A 12,357-nucleotide genomic window follows, 5' to 3' on the forward strand; every position below is an offset into this window, starting at 1 on the left:
ATGTGTCTGGGCCTATTGGTGAGAGTTCACCTATCCCAGTTGTTTTATAATAATTTTATCTTAAGTGGATTACAAAAGTGAAAGTGGTATGTAATTAAGTGCTCTCTTACATTAATGGACTTCTGTAATCGTGGCTACCACAACGTTAAAAGCTTCAATCCAATTATCTCTTGAAATGATATATACGGAAGGAAATTTTTTAATATCTATGAAAAGTAAACAAAACTAATTACCATTAGTATAATAAAAAGCTCATCATTCTAATTGGAGAACCTAATTAATTCATCTAATTATGTTTTTTTTTTATCTTCGAGACTTCATACTCCTTGTTAGCGACTATGAGTGATTATTATATAAAGGCACGAGAAATATGAAATTCACACTGTTTAAATATTCAAATTTTTTATCATCCATGGAGTTTTTTCATCATTATATATATAAAAATTCGAAGGAAAATGCGGTGAAAGCCCTTGAAACTCTACTGTGCGCCGACAACGCGACGAACATCGTTCAAAATGTAGTGGGAAAGTATCTTGTGGAAAGCATTTGGCGGGAGTTTGTCCATTACCGTGAACAAGAGCGGAAGTTACGAGCGTTTCGTTTTGAAATTGGCGATCTTCTCGAGATATAGTATTACGAATGGGTCAGCATCATCAGTGATTTGAACTGGAAAATTCGGGTGAAGGTTGTTGCATTAACCGATTCGTGAGTAGCATTATAAACTCAGTTTAAATCGAATAAGTTGAACAAGAGCTTCTTTTAATCATTAAATCCGTCAACCCATGATTTACATGATGATTTTCAATTATCTGAAGTAGTCGCAAATTATCTCACAATTGTGATGTTTTTTCTTTTTTAGTTGTTGATACTCATTTTTTGATTTGTATTTTAGATACTAGGATGGAAAAGAAATGAAAGTTGATGCTCATTTTTTGAGAGACAGATACGATGTGATAAAATGAAAATATTTTGAGTTTCAAAACATTTGTTTAATTTCTACTACATTCAATTTCCAAAACATTTATTTTAATAGAATATTTTTTATTTGTGGTATGAAATATTTGCATTTATTTTAATTGGGTACAATCATTGTATCATTCATTCTTCATAAGATCTTGACTGAAAACGTTTCCTGAAGAGTTGTATTCAGTCTTAGTAGGATTAAACAGGTATACGAGGTGTAGCTATTAAGTAACTAGACGTTGCTACAGAAAAAATACGCCTGCGTCAAAGGTAAGCGACTCTTAGCTTTTTAGTATGAATCCTAATCTTCGGAACGCGATGTCTACCGTGTCTGCAGGAAATTCAGTGTAGCTGTAGCTTCCGTTTGTATAGTGGATTTTATTTCACAATCGATAGTTGTGAACCTGGAGAAACTTATAATTTATTGTAGCAAATGTATGGGTATGAATGATTAACGCGTTGACGTGTTTACAGAAAAACAGAGAAGATGAAGGTGGATGATGAAGGTGAAGGTAGATCTGTTGTGTCCCCATTTCATACTGCGATACTGGAGAACTACAGCTGATCCATCAATTCCATTCCTTTCAAAAAGTATAAAATGTAGGTGTAAGTGCTCTGGATTTCCTGTGTTTCACACTTCGAGAAAATGTGTCTCAGCTCCTGTAGGTTTTACTTCTATCTATCTACCTTTTCCAGTAATTTTTTCATTGTAGCTGATACCACAGAAGGGATCAGGTTCCATGAAGGGTTTATCTGTCCCTGCTTTAGCGAGCTTATCAGCTATATTATTTCCCTACGCTCTGGTGTATATCTGAATCCATTGTAGGGTAATTTATTTCTGGATCTATAGGAAGTTTAACATGCGAAAAGTGCATGCACATATAAACTACAAGACGTTCGCGAAAATATTGATTGAAAATGACTAGATGCGAAGAAAACTGTTTCTTGGATATACCAATAATTGGAATAGGTCCTGTTGTCTGGTTCTGTTGTCTCTTATATAAGAAAAAATGAGAGTATTGAGTAAATTCATCTTGTGAGCTCAATAACAAAAAATTTCATTTTCGTTTATGATGTTAACAAATTCCACTGTTGTAACCGGGACCCAAGAAGCTCTGCTTTGGATCTTGATAAATGTTATTATCTAATTCAGCTTGATTGATTGAATTTGAAAGTTTGAAAAGTTTTTTCTTGAGATGCTTCGTCCAAACTACCACATTCATTTTATAGTTGCTTTCTAATATATTTTCATTGGAATTATCGGGACTAATAGTATATAGAAAATCTTTCAAAACTTAGATTGGCTTATAAATATTATCATCTTTGCTGGGTTTTTTCCTTACCATTGGGAAACAAAATGATATATGTTATCTCCGGATTAATATCTTAGTGGAACGCATCAATTTTTATCTCGGTTCGTTATGGAAAATCCATATTAATAAAGAATCTACAATAGGTGTTCTCTTCTTTGAAAATAAAATTAAAAAGATATTTGCGATTTCTTCTCAACATTTAATTGAATTTGAAATATTGGACGTTAAGTAAAAATTATTAATATTAAACTTAATTCACTATGTAGGGTAGTTGAAAATAATATTTGATTGAAGAAAGATAATTTGATGATTTTATTTCTTAAATTTAAAAGTTGGATGAGTATTTATTGGTTTATCAATATTGGAGTGGAATAAGTTACATTTCTACAATTCGTTTCATTGTCTTTTTCTACTTGATTAGAAAGCGAAGTTACTGAATAAACCATAAGACAAAATAAATGTTAATGTTAAAAGGGATCACGAAGTATCTCTAGAGAACGTGTTTTACGAACTAGTTTGCAAAATAAGAAGATACCTTTATATAAATGATTACTTTTTACTTTTTTTTACTTTCAAATTGATGGCTATTGTCGTTGTAAAATAAAGAACGGACACCTGGGAAGTAATTTAAAATTATGAACTTTTAATTAAAAGCATGAGAATCGTTTGGTTCATTATGAAACAGACACCTCATTTTGTAAAAAAAGTAAACATAGCAACACTTTCCAAAAAAGCGGAGTTTTCCTGAGGGTGTTTGAAAAGGAAACATAATATCTTTGATAAGAGGATAATTGAGTTTTTTTTAGTAGTAATGAGAGTAGTTCCACTGAGGACATTTGAAAAAGCAACATAATATCTTTGTTAGAAAATCATGTTAACACTTTCTGGATGTAGCTATTTGTATATGAGTTTACATACTTAGAAAGCACGTAATGAACACTGAATAAAAAATTGAGATAAGTGATTGTAAATTGTCAATCCAGCACATCAAAACTAATCTATGGAATTTTGAACGAATAAGACATCAATAACTATATGAAAAACTCCAAGAAATTAGATACTAGATTATGATTATTTTCAAAATTACTATCCACTCTCCAAGAACAAAACCACTATCAGATCTAATCTAATGCCATTTGAGTAACTGGAATTTTTTTTCCGAAGCGTGGTTCTATCTAGATCTATCTGGTGAACGAAATTTCAGATTTGTCTTGCCATAGGAACTTCATATTTTTCATTTTCATCGATTTATGTTATGGATTTAGGATTATATGACAAATTTTGTACCTGGAAGATTTTAACGTCCAAGAATAATCGGTCAATATCCTAGTGCTTAATTTGCTCTAATAGCGTTTTTCCGTTTTTTGCTTGTACTCATCTCAGATCCCTAATTTTCAAAAAAATATTCAGATATGAGTCTAGGGAATGCAATATATTGCAAGTCAATGCTTAATAAGCAAACGAAAACTTGCTAACAAGTTCTTTTTCACTCTTATGATTTCCTAGACATTTTACAACGTTTTTAAGATATTCGCTTGGACACATTTTTCACGATAACGGTTTGTTTTTTATGATTATCCACAAAGAAAATAACAGAATTTGATATGCCTTAGTCGAGGCCTGAAAATTATGAAGAAATTTTTAAAATCATCGGTTATTCCTGTAATAACTTGTTTTCATAAGTTTCTTACATATCATCAGCATGAGTGAAAGATGCAGAAGGAAATATATCTCCAATATGCAAGAAAACTAAGCTAGTTTCAGAAACGTCAATGAATAAACAACGGAAGTGGTTAAATTATATTTTCAAAATCTCCATCACTCCAGTTGTATCATTATAATACACCAAGTCTCCATCTTTAGAATAGTACGATTTTTAAAAAGTTATATATAAATCACCACTACACCAACACTGACAATTACACTGTCTGATATGAGCGTTTCGATAACCAAGTTATCGTCTTCAGAGACTGAAGTTAAGAGTTTCACCCTTTGAAGACAATAACAGGTGAAACTAGAAGATCTTTAATAAGATTGTTTTATACTTTTAAATCCTTAGAACTATTTATATTATTAATGAGAATCTTCTTGGAGACGCCAGATCAAACTGAAAATAGAAAATGTAGTAGAGAGTAGTAGCGTAGAAACTGAGTTGTTCCATCAAGAAATTTTATTGATAGGTTCTAGCAACAAATAATAATATTTTTCTGGAAAATTCTGTTTCTGAAATTGAAGTAAATAGAATCAAATACTTATCATTCCTACCAATTACGAGTATATCTATACAATTTCTATATTTATTCAATCAACAAGCTTTTATGGACACTTATTTCAAATTAACACAAACTGAATGCCATAGAATTTACGATGGGCCATTTAAATCGTTTATAGAGATTCTAAAACGTCCAGGAATCCCCCAGGATCTTATCGTTTGTCACATGGAAGTTTACTTGACGACGCCAGTTAATATTTTGGTTTCGTCAAGACGAATTATACCTATAAATTGAATTTGGTAACGAAATTCGAATTTTTGAATAACCATTTTCAACAATCAAATTGCGTCTCTGTGGAGCGTGGGTCATCAATCAGCTAGAGCAACACAGCAATAGAGTTTTTGGCGTATAAAATAATCTTAGCTAAGACATCCTTGCTGCAGTTTCTGATAATTTTCCTAAAAATAAACTGATGTGCAATTTGTTATTTCTCTGACGCTGTATGTATTTACATTTGAATTTTTGAATAGTTGATATTTTGCAAATATTTGATGTTGTAGAGGATAAGAGGTGGGGAGGGGATCTGTTAAAAAATTAGATTATCTTTTAACACCCCCATCTCCACACCCAATCTTCTCCAACATTAAATATAATTAGTTACAAAATACTGACGATAATGAGATCTAGTTCTTTCATAACGAGGTATGTTATCACGAATATCTCGCTAAAGTCGGTCAATATTTTGAGTATGAGCCTATCCTAACCTAACCTAACCTAACCTAACTTAACCTACCGTACCCTAACCTAACCTAGCGTAACCTATCTACATTTTCAACCTTGAAAAAGTCTGTGAAGGAATAATTTCCGCGCCCTATATATACGTATTAAATTAATCAGAATAATTTTCTTCACGACATACTAAAATTTCAAGGAAATCGGGCGTGCGCAATCTAAACTAACCAATTTTTTGGTTTTGTAGTTTTTGGGCATAAAACAAGCTTGTTTCTCTGCCTTTATTCAATTGAAGTGATAATGATAATATCAATAATAATAACCCAACTGGGCTATAAACGTGACGTTCCATTTAAAACGATTAACAAATATCGGAAGTTGAAAGTCCATTTTTACTTTCATTTCGACATTCCTTAGAAATGTATTTATGGATATACATTCTAGTTGACTACATTTTGAATTAAATCTTTTACATTCTATTTTTTGCGTTATCATCATGAATCAGGTTGAGTTACTTTTTCAAAATATGTTCAATGCCCATAAATTATTTTCTGATTAAGAAAACATCTCAAATTTAACTTTAAATTCGATTGCTGCTACGTAAATATTTAGATAACTTTGTGTCATCTATACGTCACATAAAAGACGAGATTCTGTTTTCAGGCTTATCAAGTTTACTGGAAAGTTGCGCCACCGTGATCTGATGTGAGTGTATTGCTCAAAAGTATGTTGAGAAATTGTATTATTTTCTATAATTTGATGGAGTTTCTTTGACATTCCATTCTTCTAGTTTGGCAACTCCAAACTTTCCTTCTCACAAATTTATTCCCAAAGATTTAGAAAGCTTCAGCTACAACTTTCAATAGAGTACAATTTCTATATCAATATGTATTTTATGATGTCATGGAATTCTATTGAAATTCATGACATTTATCCATATTGAATTCTATAATTTCGAATAATACAGTAGATACGGTATTTGTTTTAAAGGATATACGAGGTCTGGCTATTAAATAACGAGACTGGTTACGAAAAAGGGTTTTCACACACCTTCCCATACGTTTTTTTCTTTGATCGAAGTAGTGCTGGAAGTCTTCTTTGGTGAGTGCATTTAGGAGCTCTGCCGTTTTTTGCTTTATCGCTCCCATCGGCTCAAATAACTTTTCAAAGCAAATCTTCTTCTAATCTTTCAAGGAAATCTGAGCAGACCCGTTGACGCAAGAGCTTTTGGTCAATAGTCAGATTTCTTGGTACAGACTTTTGTCATGTGTAATTCCTCGTGTAAAATTTTTCTAACCGTTTCTTTATCGACGTTTACAGCATCGGTAATCATCCGAATGCTCATTCGACGCACAATTTGGTTGATTTTGATCACTGTTTCCGGAGTTGAAACAGTCACAGGGCGACCTGGGTGACGGTCATCTCCAGTGTTCACTCGGCCCTTACTAAAGCATTACCACACTCAAAAACACGCGCACAATATAGAGAATTGTTCCCATAAGTCTCATACAACAATTTATAGCACTTAGTCGGAGTTTTTTTCAATTTAACGAGAAATTCGAGATTGATACGTTGCTCCATGTTCGTTTCAAACCGCTACTGCACATATACTATAATAGTGATGAAAATTCACATTCCAGCTTTACTAATTAACATCATTAAGCATACAACAATTTTATAAACGATTGTCAAAAATGTATTAACTAAGTACTTAAACTCTGAAATCTATCCTCCAACGACTTCTAGTTGATTCTAACAATAACGTTTATCATTCGCGCTTTGTATTCCTCTATCATACCAATACATTAATCAGTGCAGTTCCAGGATTCGAATATTGTCTTGTAGATGTAGTCAAGCGCCATGCTGAATTGTCGGTTCAAATTTGGAACGATTCGCTCATGACGTCACGTTGGAATCAGAATATTTCCTTGACCTTAAAGACAAGGTTAGATCTGTACGTATTTACTGGGCTTCTGGGCGTTTCTGATCTTTTTTATATTTCGCCGTTATGATATAGTTGACCCAATTGTTGTTACTTTATTTTAAAAGATTGTCCTTCCTATTATGAGGTCATAATGTTGCTACAAAAACACTAAGCGAAATACCAAAGAAGGTATTAAATACTTTGGTTTCCGTCCACAGGATCTTGAGATCGAGCTTCGCTTCAAACGCAGAATATGGCGAATGAAATGAATTAGAAAAAATATTATCAAATTGAATAATTTCATAATTTTGTTAATCATATTTTAAATAGTCTCTTATTTCACGGAACTGGCAGGAAATTTTATTCCTTGTAAATCGCACGCGGTCTTAAAAAATTGAAATTTGACTTAAATTCAATGACCATAAAAATAATACATATATAAGCATGTATATGCATCTAATTTTAGTTAAAAATAAATAAAACATATACAGCATACAATATATTTCACATTTTAATTCCATCGTGTAATTGTGTAATAATTTGTTTTTAATGTTCTATATATTGATGCTCTTCGTGCATCCTCTCAGTAGGATTCCATAGAGCAACATTGGATTTAGTATTTAGCTGTATACTAAATTTTTTTTTAGTATGCAGACTCAGTCTACTGGAAAACCAGTAATAATGACAATAATTTTCTTCTATTTTTTATTTTATATGCCAAAATATTTGCAGGTTATACCAAATTGTAGTGTTACCATTTCCTCCAAGGCCAAATTGAGATCAATCTTCCATTTCACCTCTTTTAATTATCATTGTGGTACATTCCTTAATTCTAAATTTCAATATCTTAGCTACGCATGATTGAGATTGAGATTTATCGTTCTTCCATATCTTTAAGGTAATTGAATTTAAAGCCAACTAAAATTTTGTTAATGGAAACATTACCATGCAGAAGAGAAGTGGTTACTGGAAGTCATAATTAAAAAAGTCCTTATTATTGTTGGTTATCAAGTCTTCTTTAGCTCTGGCTGATTATAGGTTAAGAAATAATTTCCATTATTCCACGCTAGTCACGCCAAATTGAACATATACTGCGTGCTCGAAGTATGAGACATTATCGATTAGTTGTTTCTCCGAATAAACTAACAGAACCAGTCCAAAACTACACTGGCGTCGATAAGAGGGAATCAGGTGGAGCAGTCGCCCCTCCACTTTCCGGGGAAAATATAATTGAGGCTGCACCTAGAAGACATGCGGTAAATATTGCGGCATATGCATTCAAAGAGGTAACAAATTAGAATTTTTCTTTGAAAGCACTAAATAACAAAAGCAGCCGATATGAAAGCTTGTGAGCAGCTCAAAACACAATAGATATACTGTATGCTCTGAAAAATATTAAAGCTCTGAATCTAACTCAAAAATTGATGGAGATACTCACGAATTGGTCACAAAAGTCATCAAGATTGGGTGTATATCTGTATTGAATGTTATAAATCTATTTTAGGAATGGTTTGAGAATTGAGTTGTTTAGTGAAGCACTTGATCTTTGTGGAAGATACGGCTTTGTGGGGCAAACAGCTCCATCTAAAATAGGAAGAGGAGAAGTTCATCCTGAATATGATTCACCTCAAGTCTATTTTTTGAAAACATTTTACTACTTTTTGTTACATACACTGAGTGAAAACATTAACGATTAAAAAAATCCTCCTGGCTCTACTCTACAACATGCAATTATCACTGACGTTTTCGACAAAACACACTTCATCAAAGTAGCACGACACTTTAACCTCAGAAATTGATGTATTTTCAAAAAATTCAGACCAAATTGATCGTCATAAAGTTCCACATTTGGTTTCTTCAAAAACGATCTTTCAGTGTCTCGGTGACTTTGATAATTGAACAAATTTTTCAGTAATATCTTTTAAAGATGATTAGAAGAAAATTCAGTTTGATTTTAGAAAGGATCGAAGGGATAATAAGAGACTGACATCGTGGAATACGTCATATATTTGTAGACTCAATAGTCTTTAAAAAAATTTCAATTTATAAGCAAATAAATAACAATCTATAACAAACTTGATTTCAAATTATTCAAAAAACAATAAAAAAAATATTGAATAAATAAGTAATAATGGTTCATCAAATTGAATTTGATTACAATATAGGGGAACCATCTATTTTTTTTTAATATTCACCTTTATTGTCACTGAAACCGATTTCCTTATTTTGCGATTTACCAGCTTTATTTGCATAAGAAGCGCCATTCTTATAAAATTTAACTTCACCATCAGCACCATTATATCCACTAGATTCCTCTAGAGATTTTCCTTGTTCTCTTACTCCTTGGACGCCAAATTTGCCTTGTCTAAAACTGTCATCGACTGATTTACCATTAACAACCGCTCCAGAACTTGATTCTTCTTTAGAATTCGCGTCACCGTATCTATAAATGGAAATGAAGACATTATCATATAACGTGCTTATCTATTTATATTCGCATAATATCAATTACTGATAAAAAGTTTTGCTTCACCTATATACAGAAACATAACGATCACATACACTAGACAAAACTAAAAGGTGAGTACACAATCAAATTAATTCAATTTTCAAACACAAAAGTATATTTTATGGTGTAATAATCTTAGTTGATGATATATTTCACGCTTATATGGATTCCCTTTGTTTAAATAAGTACTAGATGTCGTACTGGTATGGTAATATGGCATGTGCCAAATGCTTATGTATTCTACTTTTGTCTCCCTGAAAGGAAAGGATTTTCAGTGCCTTTCCCAATGGTCCAGCTTCAATTCAAAGCCTGTCTGAGCTGTTGCGTCTTTTAAATTGTGTATATATGTGACTGAGTGAATCGTATTAATGCGAGGAAATACTTTTATCCAATTTCTTTTATCGCCTGACCAAATTTTGGAAATCAAGTGGCATAACCTTATACGAGGGCCGTATTTTTTCAACCTCTGATCACTCCGTGCAGACACTACGTGGGCAGAAGAAAGCGCTGTATATGACTGCGAAGCTCTCGCACTACACACTTCGCCATTGTTGACATTCAGGCGTCAGTCGGCGTTATGCTACAGCCACGTGAAAATGTTGTCATTATTGATGCTCCCGCCAAGTGTGAATTGCGATTTCTACAAGCTGAAGTCTTCTTAGGCTGCATTATAGTTTCTACGTCATACAAATCCATGATTCTTGACAGAATATTTTCATTGTCTTGTCTATACTGTATTAAAACGCACGGTAAATGTCTTTTCGAGTTTGCTTGTATGTATCTGTTAAAATTCGTGGTACTTATCATTTATAAGTTTTCTTGTCGGCGTAATTATTATGTACCACATGTTATGGGAGGGCACTATCTTTAACTATCACACGTCCATCTTCAAACACGAAATCACGAACCTTTTAAACATTTTTTTTTGTTTGGTAGGAATCCTCAATAGTTTATATACGACTTTATCCACTTCTAAAATCGCTAAATTTTAATAGGAAGTATCACCGTCCGTTGCTCTCCACAATTCAATTTGATACTGAGATGTGACTCTCTCGAATTCGCGTTTCTACTTCAGGGAAGCTTCAACAGATTCAATATTGTTTGATTCGAGCATGAGTCTATACATAATGAATAACAAAGTGACGTTAACATAAATTTGTCAGGTCAGGGGTAAAGTAAATGAATCAGCTCTCGTTAGTGCAAGATTCAAGCAACAGAATCCTCTTCAGAATTTCAATTTTACTGCTTACTGTGAACAACATACTCCCTTTAAATATTTTTATTCAACCTACAGCGACCGAGCATTTACTAAATGATTGACGACTCATTTGGATGAAGTTGAACCAAAAATTATTTCAAAAAATAAGACAAGAATGTTGAATTTAACGTTTAATTTGATAGAAACACTTTCTGTTCATTCCAGGATGATAATAAAACACTTTTCGAGGTTACTGGTTTTACTACTATTAGTTTGATTGATTTTGAGTTATGCTTTTTGGACTTATGAATTAAACGAAATAATCGATTTTGAAGATTCTTCATGTTCGAATTGGAAATTGTCTCTTGATGTCGTTAAGCAGACTGAGGAGTGGATCCATTTTTTAATTAGGTAAGATCAGTTTAGGTTAGATTAGGATGGATAAGGTTAGGCTGCAATTACTTTATCTTCGATTAGGTTGAATCTACCTTAGTTTGAGTTTATTTCCTGAATCTTGTGTTAGAATTCGAGATAACTTGAAGGCCGTAGCGGTTAACGAACGCAATTAAAGTAGTGGGATACACTAACAGTAACGGGCCTCTTGCTCTTAGTTCAAAGAAGAGTTACTAACCAATAAACAAGGTCACTTACGGGTGAAGCTAATATAAGCGTGTTCAAAACGTAATGATGTTTTGTTTATGATATATCACCTTATATAATAAATTTTAATGCTCGTTTTTATCCAATAAATTATCCAATTAAAATATTTAATGGTCCATTAACAGAAGAATTGATTCGAATTACATTCACAATATGCTTTCGATGCCTGTGGTTTTGTACCATAAATCAAGCTTGAAATCTTAAATGTTTTAAGAAGAGAAAGATTAATTATCTCGACTAAGTAGACTGAGTCTCAGTTGAATATCGAAATCATTTATCTTACTGAATGAAGATGACCATCCTAGATTTTAATGCGACTATGAGGATTCATCTAAGGAATCCTTTCCCGACCTTCCAGCAAAATATTTTATCGAATGAAAGGTAGAGATTCCAAGACAAACATTTACAAAAAGTTGTTGATGGTTGGGATAATATAATTTTCCATCCGTACTCAGATAAGTTGTATGATACACATTTTATTGAATTAACCGAAAGAAACAAGGTTTATTCGATAATACCTCAACTATTGAATAAAGCTTAAAATATTTAGATTTATATTTAATCCAAGTCTCTAAGACGAAATGGGTGTCCTCAATGATATAAAGAATGTTGTATTTTCAAATTCAAAAACTATTCGTGCCTATACCTTAAAATGCTCCGATTCTTGAATACATTCGACGAAATAATCATTTTGACAGATATTTGAAAGTAACATATCAACTTATTTAATGAAATAAGGGACAAAAAATCTTGCAAAATTATTCCAAAGTTGCACTAATACAAGCGAAATCTCAGAAGAATGTAGTTTGCCCCATCTCATAAAAATGGTCATAAGAAGGATCGTG

General features: G+C 32.5%; 1 protein-coding gene across 2 annotated transcripts in view; it reads left to right on the forward strand.

Annotated features, from left to right (window-relative positions):
• Positions 1–551: 551 nt before the first annotated feature.
• LOC130452875 (uncharacterized) overlaps positions 552–12,357 on the forward strand; it is a 175,881-nt gene continuing 164,075 nt past the window's right edge. Inside the window, exon 1 of one of the 2 annotated variants that reach the window (XM_056792363.1) lies at positions 552–705. The gene's annotated coding sequence lies outside the window, so the exon portion shown is untranslated. The remainder of the gene's footprint in view (positions 706–12,357) is intronic. The other variant, XM_056792362.1, reaches the window with a different exon arrangement.

Source organism: Diorhabda sublineata, chromosome 2 (genome assembly GCF_026230105.1).
Source record: "Diorhabda sublineata isolate icDioSubl1.1 chromosome 2, icDioSubl1.1, whole genome shotgun sequence".
NCBI classification, from domain to species: Eukaryota; Metazoa; Arthropoda; class Insecta; order Coleoptera; family Chrysomelidae; genus Diorhabda; species Diorhabda sublineata.